Source organism: Lynx rufus, unplaced genomic scaffold, assembly GCF_022079265.1.
Source record: "Lynx rufus isolate CCGP_SWC_20201006 ecotype Redwood Valley unplaced genomic scaffold, mLynRuf1.p SCAF_49, whole genome shotgun sequence".
NCBI classification, from domain to species: domain Eukaryota; kingdom Metazoa; phylum Chordata; class Mammalia; order Carnivora; family Felidae; genus Lynx; species Lynx rufus.
Window position 1 is genome coordinate 513,423 of NW_025814866.1, and position 17,815 is coordinate 531,237.

The 17,815-nt window shown below is 46.7% G+C and overlaps 1 pseudogene; it reads left to right on the forward strand.

The window, feature by feature from the left end:
- Window positions 1–2,912: 2,912 nt before the first annotated feature.
- On the forward strand, window positions 2,913–4,715 carry LOC124525886 (protein SET-like; annotated as a pseudogene).
- Window positions 4,716–17,815: the final 13,100 nt, after the last annotated feature.

The window sequence follows — 17,815 nt, forward strand, 5'->3', positions numbered from 1 at the left end:
ATCAATGTGATTTTCCCCCCTGTAAAAGATCAGTATCTTTTATTTATTTAAATATCTGAACAGGCATACCGGAGGATAGATCCGCATTGCACGGGGACTGATGTTCACACAATTGGGGTCCTTCTTTAAGAAAAAGAACACAGGGGGCACCTGCGTGGCTCAGTTGGTTAAGCATCCAACTCTTGATTTCGGCTCAGGTCACCATCTCACGGTTCTCGAGATCAAGCCCCATGCTGGGGTCCGTGCTGACAGTGTGGAGCCTGCTTGGGATTCTCTCCCTCCCCCTCTCTCTCTGCCTCTCTCTCTTTCTCTCAAAATAAGTAAACAAACTTAAAACAAAGGAAAAAGAATACAAAGTTAGTTTCAGAAACGTCTGTTTATTTGGCAAGAGAAAAGAAATCACAACAAATCGCTCCCTGCTCTGGCACCAGCCCTTGGGCTGTGGCCTGGGGTGTGGGCTGAAATGGCCCATCTCCCTCCTCGTGGCTGCTGGGTCGCTGTCAGGGGAGCGCCATTCCTGCTGCTTCCACTGCAGGACCATCCTCGTGACCGTGACCGTTGCGGCCTCACGTGACCACCCTAACAACCCACCCTCAACCTGTGGCCCCGTCCCCTCGAGGTCAAAGAGAAGTCAGGCTCCTTGAGGAGGCCTTCGAGCCCTGACCAGGGTGTGATGCTAGGCTGGGCCTCTAGTGCCTGCTCCCTGATCCCGGGGACAGCCCTCCGAGCTGTCAGGGGACTGGCAGTGAGAATTTTGCTCAGGAAACCTGCCTGGGCTCAAACCCAGCCTGTGGTTTCTTGTTTCCTAACCTTAAGGAGCCAGCACTTTCACAGCGTCAGAGGGAGGTGTGGGCTTACATTTGTTCGTTTCCTCCGGATGTGGGCAAACGTACCTTTTAGGGAAACTCCTCCCACCGATACGCATACAGACAAAATGCCCCGCCTTCACCCAGCTGAAGAATCTGGAGACCGTCCAGGCGGCCTCCTGCGGAGGATAGAGGTCCCCCCCCACCCCGCCCCCACCATGGCGACCGTGCCTGAATCGGGGATCTTCGTTGGGTACCACGTTTCAGCATCTCCGTGATAAGCTCGCTAACTCCTGGGTGCAGACTGACACTTCGTGGGGCCCCACGGGAAGTTGGTACTTGGTCGGAGTGCACTGCGGGCAGGCTAGGAATCGGTGCGAAGGTTCCACATCAGACTGGCATCCGCAGCTTCCCCTGCCATCCCGCCTTAGCCTACATGTGTATTTTCCTGAAATTCCTCCGGTTCTTCTGAGGGGGAGAAATAAAGAGAAACAGAACCAGCCTCGGGGAGCTTGGGTAGAGAGTGGGCTCATGAGCTGGCTGGAGCTCACTGCTTCCCTCCCAGTATAAGACTCAGAGCCACAACAGCCACGCTCCAGATGTCACAGGTGCCCTGGACTCCGCCAAGAAGCACACTCCTCCAGGAGCCCATTCGCATGCGGGCACCTCTCCTGCGAACCTGTCCCATTTCTACAGCTACTTGCATGTACCTTTCCTTAAAAGACACAGACGCACAGCGCGCCCCAGTCCCCTGGACTCCAGGGAGCAGAGCTCCAGGCAGGCAGAGACCACAGGAAACAGGCAGAACCAGTTCTGCGGCTAGAGCTGGAGGTTAAGTGTAAACAGACCCCCCCCCCCGCCCCCACGAGGTCACAGGGAGGGCCACCGGGCTGAGGCTGGCCCTGGGCACAAAGCATCAGCGCAGGGGCACAAAGACTCTGGCGTGTCACTTCAATCTGGGAGAAGGACACCTCACCCAGGCTTGTGATTTCTAAACTGCGAGACGGACCCGCTAAAGTGGTCCGGTCAGTTTTGCATCCTGGGACACGGTCACAATTCACAGAAACGGCACTCTCACTGTCTCTGCATGAAACACCAGAGAAACTAACAAGGACGGACCAGGAGACCGGAAACGTCAGGTAGCCACCAGACTTTGACAGACAAGAACCCAAAAGCCTGCTCAGTCACTTCGAGCAACACTCAACTCCCCAGTCAGTAGCCACCCTCCCGGAAGGAGGGCTGGAGACTCGAGGACCCTCACCCCCAGGACTTCGCAAGGGCCAGGGCTCCCCTTCGATGGCAGCTATCGTGAGGTGAGTGACAGTGGGGGAAACCTCTAAACTGTGAAAGTGACGGTCTCGGCCAGAGATATGATATGTGATGAGGGAAACCAAGGCAAGAAAGATGTAGTTTAAATCAAATTCCCTTACAGCCCGCAGCCCGTTGATAGACGTCAGACACCTGCGGTGTGTAACACTCCACTAGACGTTTATAGCTGCCTTAATGGTTACACTTCCTCAAAAACTAAAAGCAACCTTATCCTGACAATAGCTAAATCTTCAGGGTCCTGTGAGACCCTGCCTACAGCATCCGGAAATTCCATGGAAACTAACTTTATCTCTACCTTCCCCCCCCCAACCTAAAAGTATATCATCGGTCACTCCTTACAAGCCCAATGCAGCTCTTTCTGCCCACGGGTCCTGTCCCTGGTGCTTTAATAAAATCGCCTTTTTTTTTTTTTTTTTTTGCAACAAAAGTGTCTTCAAGAATTCTCTCTTAGCCATTTGCTCGTGAACCCCACCTCAAATTCCATCAATAACAAAAGACGTATAAGCAAAGGGCAGTGAGGCAGCCGGCTAGAGAAGGCTGCCTTAAGGTGCAGCTCTCAGGGACAGGCTGCAGCGGAAGAGGCACGTGTCGACAAACTTCTTACATAGGTGTAAAGCATGTTACTTTCCCAAGGGCATGATCTCAGGGTTGTGGGATTGAGTCCAAAAACAGGCCCCAAAGATAGGCTCCACGCTCAGTGGGATTGTCTCTCTCTCTTTCTCTCTGCCTCCTCCTGCTCTCTTTCTCTCTGAAACAAAAAAAAAAAAGAAAAAAGAAAAAAAAAAGGAAAGGAAAGCACCCCCCCAAAAAAAGACAGAAAGAAATACAGTGGAAGAAAGTCCAGTTTATTTCTCATGATGAAGTCCTGCTTAGGTTGGGAGACATTCCATTTTTTTCTTAAGTTTAAATAAAATTTACCCACTGTACTTGGGGTCTTCGTGTCGTTCCCACTTCAGACACCAATCTGGATTGTTGTCACCAGAATGGTGACATGATCGGTAGAGCAGGGGGCAAAGCAGATCTGCCTGGCGGAGGTGGAAGCTTCAGGATCATAATAACATTTGAAAACGCTGTTGAAATGAACAAATTCCAAGAAAAAAAACAATGACCAGTATTGACTCAAGAAAAGACAGAGAGTATTCAGAGCTCCTTCCACACGTGCGTCTGTGCCTGTTTCGTGGACTGTCCTCGCAGCATGGCCCCCAAATGCCAGTCGTCGCTCCCGCCGCCTGGAAGAAAGAAATAAAGGCTACCTCCCGCCCCCAAGCTGGAGGAGACGTCCACCTGTCAGCACGTGCCGAAGGGAGAAAGGGAACAAGAAGCAGTTGAACATATTGATGAGGTACAAAATGAAAGAGACAGACTTAATGAAGAAGCCAGGGAGCCCGTTTTGGAAGTAGAATCGAAATGTAACAAACGCCGCCAACCACGTTTTCAGAAGCGGTCAGAATTGATCGCCCGGATCCCAAGTTTGGGGGTGACGACGTTCATCAGCCATCCACAAGCGTGTGCTTCTTGGGGAGGAGGATGAAGGGCACTGCGTTATTTGACAAGAGTCGAGGGGACAGAATTTGAAGATGTTAAGTCAGGCGACAGAATAGATTTCTATTTTGCTGAAAACCCTTATTTCAAAAATAAAGTTCTCGCCAAAGAATTCCATCTGAAGGAGAGTGGTGACCCATCTTCCAAGTCCACGAAAATCAAGTGGAAATCTGATGAGACGTTCGAGTCAAACGCAGAGTAGAGCCAGCGAGGAGAGACCGTGTGAGGGACCAGAGGGCAGATGAGTTACGAGAGGACATCAAAGATGCTATTTGGCCAAATGCGTTGACAGCGCTACTTGGTTCCCGATACGGATGATGAAGGAGGGAAAGGAGTGGAAGATGACCATGACAGGGAGAAAGGACCTTTTGTACTGTTCTCCAGTCCCGGGGGACAAGCTGCTGTCTTTTCTTTTTCCCTCCTCTTACGCTGATTTTTGAAGTCTCTTTTCTCTCCCTTTGTACCACGGTTCTCAAATTATTTTGGGGGGAAATACCCGGAGCAGAACAGCGTGGGAAAAGAATCTCCCTGCTTTTCTGTTCCAAATTTATTTTTAACCCCTCCCTGTCTCAACGCAAAGTGTATGGAATCAACACATTGTGCTTGCTCTGTGGGTGAAAAGAAAACCTTTCTGGTCCCCTAGCTCTGCCGGAGATGGGAGGCTGCGAGGCCCCTGTGCAGTAGTATGTATAATCCTAGCTGTCCCCTCCTTTCTCTGTATATTGTGCTCAGAGATGACATTGTGTCTCTGGGAGAATATGGACAGTTAGCATTTACCAACATGTATCTGTCTGTTGTCTCTTTAAAAAAAAAAAAAGAAGAAGAAAACCCTTAGAGAATAGGGTTTTAGAAGGTCCACAAAGGGTGGGTTTGAGATATTTGGGTGGGTTAAGTCGGCACTTTGACAACATGGCTTCTCCTCTGGCATGTTTAATTGTGATGTTTAACAGATATCCTTGCAGTTGAAGATGACACATTTATTTATTTATTTATTTATTTATTTATGTTTATTGATTTTGGAGTAGACAGAGGGAGCGCACGGGGAGAGGCAGAGGGGGGGGGGGGACAGAGAATCCCAAGCACGATCTGCACTGTCAGAACAGAGCCCGACTCGGAGTTCGAACTCAGAAACTGTGAGATCATGACCTGATCGGAAATCAGGAGTCGGATGCTTAACTGACTGAGCCACCTAGGCGCCCCTGTTCCTGTTTATTTAAAAAAATTTTTTTGTTTCACTGAAAAGGAAAGATAATGCTCAGTTTTAAATGTTAAAATGTACAGTTGCTTTTTTAAAATAAAACTTAATGTGGACACACACAAAGAAAAGGCAGAAACCCTACGTAGTCATATAATCATAAAATTATTTTTACCAGTAAATATCCCCCCTATAGCAAACTCCAGGCCCAGATGACCTTGTCAGCAAGATCTGTCAAATATTGAAGAACAAACAGTTCTAGTTTTATACACATTCTCTCAGAAACTAACAAAAAAGGATACAATTTTGTTAGAAGGCAAACATAACTCTGACTCCAAAATGTGTCAAAGACATTACAAGAAAGAAAATTATTGGCCGAGCTCACTCGTGAGCATAGGTGCAAAAATTCCAAGCAAAATATTAGCAACATCTAAAGATGATAACACGTGGTGACCAGGTTGCATTTATTTGTGGAGTGCAAAGTTGGTTTAACAAGAGAATATAATTTATTGGGGCACCTGGGTGGCTCAGGCAGTTGAGTACCTGACTCTTGATTTCAGTTCGGGTCATAATACTGGCTCATGGGATCAAGCCCTGAGCCGGGCTCCTCACTGAGCATACAACCTGCTTGAGAGTCTCTCTCTCCCTCTGCTCCTCCCCACCTCTCTCTCTCTCTCTCTGTCTCCAAAAGTAAAAAAAAATAAAATAAAAAATAAATTAAAAAAGAATCCCTCTTAAAAAGAGAGAATAATTTATTGTAATCAACCACGTTAATAGGTTAAGGCAGAAAAATTACATGGTCATCACATTAGGTGCAAAAAAAAAAAAGCATTTGATAACATGTCTACTATTCATTAAAAAGAAAACTCAGGAAACTGGGAATTAAAATGAGCTTCCTTCGCAAAAGCCCTATAAAAATAGTGGTAGAAAATGAAAGCTTTGCCTGGAGATCAGAAGTAAGAAAAGGCTGCTCGTTACCGTCGCCACTTTTGTTGACATTGTAATGTCCGTTCCAGTCAGGGCAAGAAAAATAAGTAAAAGCTAAAGGCGAGGGAAGGCTGTCATTATTCACCAGTGATTTGATGTGTATTACGATACACCAAAGAATCTAGAGATAAATTATTATACTTACGAGGAGAGTGTAACAAGGTTGCTGGATGTAAAATCCATATATAAAAATTATTTATATTTCTATCGGGAGCGAAGAGTTCAAAAATGAAATTTGAAAAAATAATACACCATTTGCAATAGCATTATATATTTTTTCAATGTGGAGAGAGAGAATGAACGGGGGAAGGGCAGAAAGAGAGGGAGACAGAGGATCCGAAGCGGGCTCCGTGCTGACGGCAGACGGCCTGATGTGGGGCTTCAACTCACGAACCACGAGATCGTGACCTGAGCTGAAGTCGGGTGCTCAACCGACTGAGCCTCCCAGGCGCCCCTGCAATAGCATTAAAAAAAAAACACAAGATAGGGGCACCCGGGTGGCTCAGTCAGTTGAGCATCCGACTCTTGATCTCAGCTCAGGTCACAATCCCAGGGTTGTGAGTTCAAGCCCTGCATTGGGACTCTGCGCTAGGCATGAAGGCTACTTAAAAAAAACACTTAGGAATACATTTATAAAAGATTTGCAAGCCCTTTGTGGAAGAAGTTATAAAACTTTAATGAGGGACGTTAAGGAAGAAGACCTAAGTAAATGAGACACATACATGGCCGGACTGGAAGCGTCAATACTTTAAAGGTGTCAATTTTCTCCAAGTGGATTTATTACACATTCGATGTGATATCTATCAAAATCATAATACAACAAGCTGATTCTAAAGTTTACTCCCCTGCTTGCACTCTGTCTCTCTCTCCCTTTCGAAAATAAACAAACATTAAAAAAATTTTTTGAAAGGGGGCGCCCGGGTGGCTTAGTCGGTTAAGCGTCCGATTTGGCTCAGGTCATGGTCTCACGGTTTGTGGGTTCAGGCCCCGCGTCGGGCTCTGTGCTGACAGCTCGGAGCCTGGAGCCTGCTCCGGATTCTGTGTCCCGCCCCCCGCCCCTGCCCCACTCCCGCTCTGTCTGTTGAAAATAAATAAACGTAAAAAAATTAGGGATATCATACAGGAATGAAAATCCACTAACTGTGGCTATATTTAATAACAAAAACATAAAGGTTAGTGAAAGGAGAGAGACACGAACTAATGTATACGAGGCAGTGACTATCACAACAGCGCAGGCTGGAGTGACAGCCGGTAGCTGTGGACGGGCACCTGGCGGTGTTGATTTATTCAGCTTCGAGGTGGCGACACGGCTGTGTACCTCAGGATTGTCCTTTCAACCGTGCAGTATATTTGATGCACTGTATTTCGAACAGCTTTATTCGGATGGAACTTACATACATCAAAGGGTGTTGTCTAAAGTATACAATTTGGCACATTTTGACACTTGTTTACTCGTGTAAAACCACCACAATCGGGATGATGAGCATAGCCAGAACCCCCCGAAAGCTTCCTCGTGCCCGTCTGGTCTGTGAATCCCCCCTCTCACCACTCCCCTTAGCCCAATCCCCGTGCAACACCGATCTGCTTTCTGTCACTACGTGTTCCTTTGTCTTTTCTAGGGTTTTATAATAAATGGAATTGTGCAGTGTAGACCCTTGTTGTGTCTGGCTTCTTTTCGCTAGCATGATTACTTTGACGTCGTTGAGTAGCATTCCCCCGCATGGGTGTAGCGCGATTTCCTTCTCGTTCATCCCTCTGAAGGACGTCCGCCCTGTTGCACCTGCTGAGGGTGCTGAAATTCTACCTGGAACAGGGAGACCCTGTGAATGTCTCCAGCCTGGGTGCTCAGAGTGGAGACCCCTCCTCCGCACCCAGATCCGGGCCTCCAGGTGCGGCGTAAGCCGTGTCTTCTCCGGGGAACTGGGGTGGGACTGAGCTTGTAGCCACTCTGTCAGAACTGAAGGCCCACAGAATGCCCAGCACGTGGGTGAAAACAGGTGCATCCTTCTAGATGCTGGAGGAAAATCACTACCAGCCGGGACTTCTATAAAGTAGCCAAATTATCACTGATATCTAAAGGCAGAATACAGGTTCCAGGTCCGGGGCGGCCAGTCTAGATCGGAAAAGTGTCACAAAAAAGACAGACATATGCGGTCCTTAATCTCCATCCCAGCCCTGCCGGATGCCCACCTGGGGAGCCCTGTTTCCCAAAGGTCACTCACGACCTTGCCCACTGGCTTCCCCGGAAAAGAACTCCCAGGGAGGGTGAGGCCAGACCCCGGCCCAGAAACTCTGTCCGGCTTCTCTCCAATGATGTGGTTGCCCTCTCCTTATTTATCACTCAGCTTTTATATTCATCAACCTCGTGCCTTTCTACCAAGTGAGCCTTCCCTGTCACCCTGTCCAGACTTGCAACACTCCCTCCGTGCATCCTTCTAGACCCGAGCTAGCGGAGTGAAGAAGTCTGATGAAGCTACTAGTTCCTTCTTGACACTGACAACAAAGGCATTAGGGCCACAAGTGTGTTTGGGGAATGTATCTGTTAGGGCACCTGACATTTGAGCGCTGACTGTGGGCCAGGCACTTTTCTGGCCCCGGAGAGAGCAGAGGACAAGGCGCAGCCCTGTCCTCATGGCGTTCACTTTTCGGTGCAGGGGACGAAAGCTAACACGCGTCCAGACTCGATAACACTGGGGGGAAATAGGTGCCCGGAAGGGAAGGAGAGCCAAGGCATAGCGCAGGCCAGCACTGCCGCTATTTTACGCGGGACGCATAGTTTGCTACGTAGACAACTAGTGTCACAGATTATAGTGTTAGCCAGTAGGGGCGCCTGGGTGGCCCCGTTGGTTAGGCGACCGACTTCGTCTCAGGTCATGATCTCGCGGTTTGTGAGTCCGAGCCCACGTTGGGCTCTGTGCTGAAAGCTCAGGGCCTGGAGCCTGCTTCGGATTCTGTGTCTCCCCCTCTCTCCGCCCCCTCCGCTGCCCACAGTCTGTGTCTCTCAATAGTAAATAAACGTTAAAAAAAATGTATAGTGTTAGCCAGCTCTATTGGAAAGATTTTTAAATTTTCTGTGTATTATGATGTTTTGACATCCAAAAACGGACAGACAAAAAAACCCCTTTCTGGCCGGGGAGACACTGCCCTTCCCATGGCCGGCCAATTCTTCGGCTCGAGCCAGGAGCGTGTCTCTGGTATGCAAACTAGCCGATCCGGGTCAGGTCAGCCTCTAGCTGGCCCCTACAGCACAGCAGGCTCTGTTCCTCTGCCTTAATCATCCCAGGGTCGGGTGTCGGGCAACTAGAGACACCCCCCCATAGCCCAGGGCCTACTGAGACTATTCAAATCAGTCAATTCTAGACTCTTAGGCCTGTCCCGCCTTGCCGTCCTCGCGGAAGCCCCGGTAAAGTCTCTGGCCTAAACCGTCCCCTCACTCCTGTCGTCTGCCTCCTGACAACCTGACTCGTCATCCCGTAAAAGAATACAAAATGCTAACTTGTGTCCTTCTCTTTGTTTTGCCCCAAGAATAGGACTGTCCTACTTCCGCCCATTTCTTTAGGGACTTCCAGCAAATTGTGCAAGCTCTGCTTCAGTGAAATCCTGCTCTGTCCGTAAGCATTCGTTACAGTGGCTTCTTGATGGCAACGTGCTCCCTTTATTGACATACACGGAGACTGTGTGGGTGCCACTGAATATTCTCTGAATTCCCCTCTGTCAGACGCTAATATTGCTGTTTCCATTGATTCAAAAAGCGGCAGCTGAGAGCAGACCGGTCTCTGAGGAGTTCAGCCGGCGCACGGGCTGTTCAAATGAGCCGGGACATTTGTCCGTGAAGACTGAGAACCGCGAGACACAGAGCCGCGAGGGTACAGAAATGAGAAGTCAGAGAACGGAAGCAAGCATGGAGGGAGGAGAGGTGGGAGAAAGATTCCCCGATGCCCTGAGCTCTCGACAAAAGTTGCCCTTGTCAGTAGATATCGTTCAATGTTGATCAGTCGCATAGTAAAGGTTTGACTGGATTATTTAAAGGCATAAATAAAAGCACTAGAAGATCTGAAAGCAATACCGTAAACACAAAGTTCGCCAGAGAAGCAGGCAGAGAAGGAGGAGGGAAGAGTGTACTTACTTCCTAGACTTTCATTTATTTGTTTATTGAGAGAGAGAGAGAGAGAGAGAGAGAGAGAGAAAGCGTGTGTGTGCGGGGGTGGAGAGAGAGGGAGACAGAATCCCAAGCAGGCTCCATGCTGTCAGTGTAAGTCCGATGTGGGGCTCGAATCCATGAGCCATGAGATCGTGACCTGAGCTGAAACCAAGAGTTGGACGCCTAACGGGCTGAGCCACCCAGGCGCCCCCACTTCCTAGGCTTTTAAAGTTCACCCATGGGCCTGTTTGTCCTGAGATCTGCTGCTCACCTCTCCCTCACCCTGTGGGGAGAGGCCTTGCTGCCGGCCCTTCCCAGGCTTGGGGCTTAGCCGGTTTCTGGCAGGGATTGATCATGGAAGGCATGAGCAAGACTAGAGAGGAGGAGGAAGGGGACTCTCTTCCTCTTTGTCTCAGGGGCGGCAGCTGCAGCTCTCACCAGGAGCCCTCCTTGATTCCGCCCTAGGAATGGCAGTGATCTCCTATCCAGGTGGATCTCTAAGCTGCCTGCACATTTACCTCCCAGGAGTCCTAGGTGACCCTTTCCTGGCATTCAATGCCCTCACTTGAAGTGGTTTCTGTTTTCCTGGGAGGACCTTAATGCCTAAAATAGCCAGTTTGAGACCACAATAAGGAAAAGCCCATGCTGGGCATCTTGGCAGAGGGAAGGGAGAGACGAACCACTGACCACATACTAAGCCAGAAAGGGTCCCGAAGAAATTTCAAAAAACAGAAAAGAATATGAACACATTGTTGGAATAGAATGTTAGCAACTAAAATGGAAAACAAAACAGAAGCCTACCCTTAGAATTTAAAGCTCCCTTTAAGGGGCGCCTGAGTGGCTCAGTTGAGCGTCTGACTTCGGCCTAGGTCATGATCTCACGGTTCATGGGTTTGAGCCCCGCGTTGGGCTCTGTGCTGACAGCTCAGAACCTGGAACCTGCTTCCGATTCTGTGCCCCTCCCCCACCCACGCTTTCTCTATGTCTCTCAAAGAATGAATAAACATTAAAAAAAATTTTTTTAACTCCCTTAAAAAAAAATCTTTCGTTAAAAAAAGTCAAAGAAAACTTGCCAAATGCCTAGAAAACAGGAATGATGAGAACAGAAAGTACTGAGCTGGTACACAGAGAAACCAGAGAACTGATAATCTCAAAACTGGTTCTTTGAGAACCCAAAAACAAGACCAAAAGATAAAACAGTAGCCAACCTACATAAGGGGTAAAAAAAAAAAAATACGAAAGAAAACAAAACTAGGGGAGCCTGGGTGGCTCAGTCGGTTAAGCCTCCTCCTCTGGATTTCGGCTCAGGTCATGATCTCAAGGGTTCGAGAGTTTGGGCCCCATGTCGGGCTCTGTGCTGATAGCTCTGAGCCTGGAGCCCGGAACCTGCTTCGGATTCTGTGTCTCCCTCTCTCTCTGCCCTCCCCCGCTCGTTCTGTCTGTCTGTCTGTCTCTCTCTCTCTCTCTCTCTCTCAAAAATGAATAAATATTAACATTTTTTTAATTAAAAAAAAAGAAAACGAAATTGAAAGCCCAAACTGGGAAATAACAGATACTGAGGAAGTCTCTAATCCCTCCAAGACCTCACAGAAGGGCCATAAGCCCCCCGGGGTCACAAACAACTTGTGATGTAGGCAACAGAACCCTTAACCACAGGGGAACCCTTAACCACAGAGAACGTTCTCCTAAAGACATCCCTGATGCCTCAGTGAGCTATCGCCACTGCTTCAGAAGTCACCTCCGGACCCAACCCGGCCCAGGAGGAGAGAGGGGCTGTGGCTTCCCAGAAGGCCCCAGAGGACTTGCCGGAACTTACCACGGGCCAGACCCAGCTTAGTGGCCCCCACAGTTTCCCACAGCAGGGTTTCTTCCCGAGGCACACAAGAGCGGAAGCCAGAATCTAAGCAGGGCTCTACAAACAGGGGGAAAGGGGCATCTGTCCCGAGGGTGTCTGGGTCTCTTCGGGGCAGCTCTCAGTCCCACTGATCACTTGCCTCTCTCAGTAGCAGAGCTGTGCTGTCTCATCAACGCGTTGAGTCACCGTTTCCGTGGCCCATCCTGCAGAGTTACTCCAATGAGCCCTAGAATCGTATCGTCACGTTCCATGACACTCGGGGAAACAGTGGGCATCACTTCTCGGACCCCTTCAGAGCCCAATGTTTCTGATCCCCTTCCCTCCACTCTCTTACTTCTCAGAGATTATCTTTTCACCTGTATCGGGATGACACGTAACTGTTAGCTCCGACAGCGCAAAGGTAAAGCGAAGCTGCTGTCGAGTGGTCAAAGATACATTTCTATTGAAAGTTAACAGCACAGGAGGTTCGAGTGTATTATTTATACTTACAAACAACTAAAGAGAGCAGTATGACTATCAAATCTGATGCGGCAGGGGTTCCCCAAGGCCTCTCTCAGGAGCACACGGGCCTGCTGAGTCAACCCTTCACGCTACACGTAAGGAGAAGGGGGCCGTGTCCCATCCTGCCACACAAGCCTGTCGTTCTGCGTTTTGTGCATAGGCTGACTCTACCAGGTGAAAACCAAAGACACAAATATACGTTATGATGTTTATGTAAATATATATTTTTAATTTAATTTTTTATTTTTTAAAATGTACGTCCCAATTAGTTAGCATCTAGTGCAACAATGATTTCAGGAGTAGGTTCCTTAGTGCCCCTTCCCCATTCAGCCCATCCCCCCTCCCACACCCCCTCCAGTAACCCTCAGTTTGTTCTCCATATTTGTGAGTCTCTTCTGTGTTGTCCCCCTCCCTGTTTTTATATGATTTTTGTTTCCCTTCCCTCATGTTCATCTGTTTTGTCTCTTAATGTCCTCCTATGAGTGAAGTCATATGATACTTGTCTTTCTCTGACGAATTTCACTTAGCATCATACCCTCCAGTTCCATCCACGTGGTTGCAAATGGCAAGATTTCATTCTTTTTGATGGCCGAGTCGTACTCCATTGTCTATATAGACCACATCTTCTTTCTCCATCCATCCATCGAGGGACATTTGGGCTCTTTCCATACTTTGGCTATCGCTGATAGTGCTGCATAAACATGGGGGTGCCAGTGTCCCTTCGAAACAGCACACCCATATCCCGTGGATAAATGCCTAGTGCCATTACTGGGTCGTAGGGTAGTTCTATTTTTAATTTTTTGAGGAACCTCCATGCTGTTTTCCAGAGTGGCTGCAGCAGCTGGCATTCCCAGAAATATATTTTGATGCCAGCTGAAGAAGAGACGTGCTAGGATTCCATTTCCCTTGTATCAGTCAAATTTGGTGAGCCCTGGGCCATCAGGAAAGACTTGTTTCAGCATCGAGTTATTTGTCTCTTCTTATGCACCATCGGTTGGTAAACTTATGATATGTTTTGCTTTCTTTCCTATTTTGATTGTAAATTCCTCATAAGTTCTTTTTTTATCCTGTTTCTAGGGCCGTTTCTAGTTGTTTTTCCTTATTTTCTCGTACTAATTACCATCGTCGCATTCAATTTTCTTCCAACTCCCAATCGCAACAGCTAATACATTGAGTTCACATACACACGCTCTTTCTTTTTTCAATTCTTGGAGTCCTCTCTCCCAGGGCCTGCCATTCTCCTAGTCCAATCCACGCTGATTGCCAATCAGGCCTTCTGCCCAGTTGGCATCTCCAGTATTTCCTATCACTGTGGTCCTGGATTAGATCCACTGTTTTGTGGATCCCACATTTTCCTTTTTCTTGGCTTCCACCCTTGTGTTGCTGGAGAACATCCTCAAGTAGATTCCTAAGAAAGTATATTTGGGAGGTGAGTTTTCTTAGCCCTTCCGTATCTAAAAATATTTTAATTCCATTGTCACACTTGATGGATATTTTGGCTGGAATTCTAAATTGAAAATCATTTTCTCTTGGAATTTTGAAAGCATCACCCTATTACCTATTATCTTTTTAAAACTTGTTGCCCTATTGTCTTTTGTCATCCAGTGTTGTAATGAAGTCTGATGTGACTTATTCTGATTCCTGTTCTTTTTTTCTGTTTTATCTTACAAGAACTCTTGTTAGTTGCCTGCTGGACTTCCTAGATCATTCTTTGAAGTCCTTATATTTCCTCTCATATTTTTTTCATCTGTGTTGTTTTGTTCTATTTCCTGGGAGATTTCTTCAGTTTTGCCTTTTGATATTTCTACTGAAACTTGAACTTCAATAATCACATTTAATTTCCAATAATTCTTTCTTGTTCTCCACTCCTTTAAAAAAATTTTTTTTAACGTTTATTCATTTTTGAGAGACAAAGAGAGGCAGAGTGCAAGCAGGGGTGGGGCAGAGAGAAAGGGAGACGTAGAACCCGAAGCAGGCTCCGGACTCTGAGCTGTCAACACAGAGCCCAGTGTGGGGCTCAAACCCATGAACTGTGAGATCATGACCTGAGCCAAAGTCGGACGCTTCACCGACTGAGCTATCCAGGCGCCCCTTGTTTTCTGCTCCTTTCACATACTATTCTATTCTTGTTTTGTGGATACAATAGTTTCTTTCAGTTCTCTGAATATGCTAATTAAATTTTTCCATATGTTCCCTGCATTTTCTGGGGTTCCTCTGAGCTCATTTTTCTTTACAGATCATACTTGATTTAAAAAAAATAATTTTATTTATTTTTGAAAAGAGAGAGAGAGAGCGCGCACAGGGGAGGAGCAGAGATTCCGAAGTGGGCTCCACACTGACAGTCCCCGACGTGGGCCTTGAACTCACAAACTGCAAGATCACGACCTGAGCTGAAGTTGGATGCTCAGCCGACTGGGCCACCCAGGTGCCCTTATACTTGGTTATTTTTAATGTTGAAGACCTTAAAATTTCTGATGATCCTTCATGGTTGATTTAAATTTAATAAAGAAGGACTGGGTAGCTATTTTGGATTTAATCTGCTTTAGGGCAAATAGGTGTGTTTTTCCTGCTACGACTCTTCTGTGTAGGACGGGGAACCAAAGAAGCGTGTTCGCATCCTGCAAATGCTAGAATGAGGAGAAAATTGCCCAGGAGTTGCCAACATCCATACTGGCAGCCCTGGCTCTCTACAGACATTTCGTTCAAACTCTTTAGAGAACTGCCGGGTATTTTTCCTGCGGGCCTCCGCCAGCTGTCAGCCCGGCTATCCGGTAGAGAGGAGGAGGGACGTTCCCACTCTCTGGTCCCATTGATTTCGATTTTGCCCTTGTACCACAGGCCTGCCGATTCAGAGCCTACTCTCTGGTCTTACATCGGGCGAACTCGCTCCCACGTCTTCTGTAGCTCCCTTATCACATATGCTAGGCTCGATTTTTTCCCGCCTATTTCTTTCAACTAATTCCTACCTGCTTTCCAAAACACTTGAAATCTGCCCATTGTGGAGAACCTCCCGTCTTCGCCACACTCTCTTCACTTTGATGGGTTTATTTCTTTCTGTTCCTCAATACTGTTCTTATAGCGAGTTTCTTTGGGTCAAGAAGGAAAAACTCTGCGTGTGGGCACGCACGAGAGTGACCATGATGTGTCGAAATCTATTCATTTCTGGCCTATTTTCCTGTTTTCTAGTACAGGTAGTCAAGGTTATTAACTTCTTCTAGATGACCATTTTGGCCACACAGCTTAGGTTTTAATACGTGGAACTGTCACAGTTGGTCGTTTCTGAAGAGCTTATCATTTTGGTTTCTGTTTCCCCTCTAACCAGAGAGCTATTTTGAAGTCTGTCTTAACACTTCCAAGCAGAGAGTGGTTTTCGTTTCGTTTTGTTTTGTTTTACTTTTGCCCATTCTTTTGTTTCTAAGTTTTCATTTTATTCTATTGTTGCCAGAGACTGGACTGCACGCTTTCTACAGTTTGGAATTGACTGAGACTTTTGGTTTGAGGAGTCTAATTCATAAGTAACTTTGGGGAATGTCCCATAGTACTTGAAACAAATTTATGTTTTCAATTTTTTGTGGTATCATCTGAGATGCTAGCTCTAAAACTCTGGACCGTCTGTTTTTACCCTTCTTATTTTCCAGTGTCATTTTGCATTTGCTTTTTAAAAAATATATACAATCTTATCAGTTCAAGGGATTTTTAGACAGATTGAGTAGAAGTTGGTGCTCTGTCTGTTTTATCGATAAAATCCTTCTGGTTGTTGTTTTTCTGTCAACTGCTATTCATACTGTGTTTTCCTGGTTTTTATCTTGTACAGTCTGAATTTTGAGGGGACCCATTTAAAAAATAGTATAACCCAAAGTTTTAAATGACACATTTTTAATTCTACCAGTGAATATTTTTTTTAAGTTTGTTTATTTTGAGAGAGAGAGAGAGAGAGAGAGAGAGAGAGTGCACGCAAGCACACACACACACACACACACACACACACACACATGAGAGATGGGGAAGGGCAGAGAGAGAGGGGGAGAGAATCCAAAGCAGGCTCTGCATTGCCAGCGCAGAGCCCGACGCAGGGCTGGAACCCACAAACTGTGAGACTGCGACCTGAGCCGAAATCAGGAGTCAGGCGTGTAGCCAACTGAGCCACCCAGGCGCGCCCCCCCCCACAAGTGTATACTGAAAACTCTAGTATATTTTTCTACTTTTCAATGGTAAAAGTGCATTTGGATTATTTAAGCCTCATTTATTGAAACTAAGGTATTTAGCAAGACCCTCTTCATTGTTTTTCTCTTTCAAAAAGGTTTTGACTTCTAGTCTTGTACACTTACTCTTCCCAATCTTGAGTGAACTTGCTCCAGTCCACAAAAACTCCTCGATTTTGACTTGGGAAAAAAATTTCCAGATTAATTCCTGAAGAATTGACACCTTCTGGCGGCGGCAGCTCCAAAGCAGAGTTCGCGCTGTGGCGGCCAGAGTCAAAGCAGGACAGGCGTTTAGAGAGTTTCTTCCCCTCTTTGACCGGCTTTTGGTTGAAAGGAGTGCAGCCAAAACTATAACTAAAGGAGGCATTGTGCTTCCAGAAAAATCTCAAGGAAAAGTCTTGCAAGCAACGGTCATTGGCTAGGGCTCTGAAGGAAAGGGTGGAGAGATTCAAGCGGTTGGTATGAAAGTTGGAGATCAAGTTCTCCCAGAATGTGAAGGCACCCAAGTGGTTCTTATTTAGAGATGGAGACAGTCTTGGCAAGAATGGAGACTGAAATACGTAATTATCGAAATGGCATCAAGTGAAGCTGCCCATTCTAGTGAATTTGTGAAATCTTTCATCAGGTAGATAATTTTCATGGCTCTCTTTTATAATAAACTAATGATATCCAGTGTCTCTCAAATTAGGTTTAGGGTACTGTTATAAACATCACCAAATAAAAATGCATAAATGAATGGTTCAACAAAATTGATATCTTTATTATGTCGACCTCCTTCTAGGAGTATGATAGTTTCTTTCTTCCTTTTTTTTTTTCAGGTCTTCTTTTATGTTTTTCGGTAAAGTGTTATAGCTTTTAAATATAGGTTTTTGGCATTTCTTAAGTTCATTCCCAGCTGTTTTATAATTTTTGTAGCCAGAGTGAGTTGAATCTTTAATTACATTTTCCAGCTTTTTCAAAAATATTTGTTTTGAGTGAGTGAGAGAGAGAGAGAGAGAGAGAGAGCATGAGTCGGGGTGGGGGGGAGAGGGAGAGAGAGAGAATTCCAAGCAGGCTCCGCACTGTCAGAGCAGAGCCTGATGTGGAGCTCGACCTCACGAACCTTGAGATCATGACATGAGCCAAAATCAAGAGTCGGATACTTAACCAACTGAGCCCCCTGGGCACCCCACATTTTCCAGATTTTCATTACTTGCTGAGGTCTTTCTCTACGAGGTCTAATGGCTCTTTCTCCTCACAGTGAAACACAAAGGATGG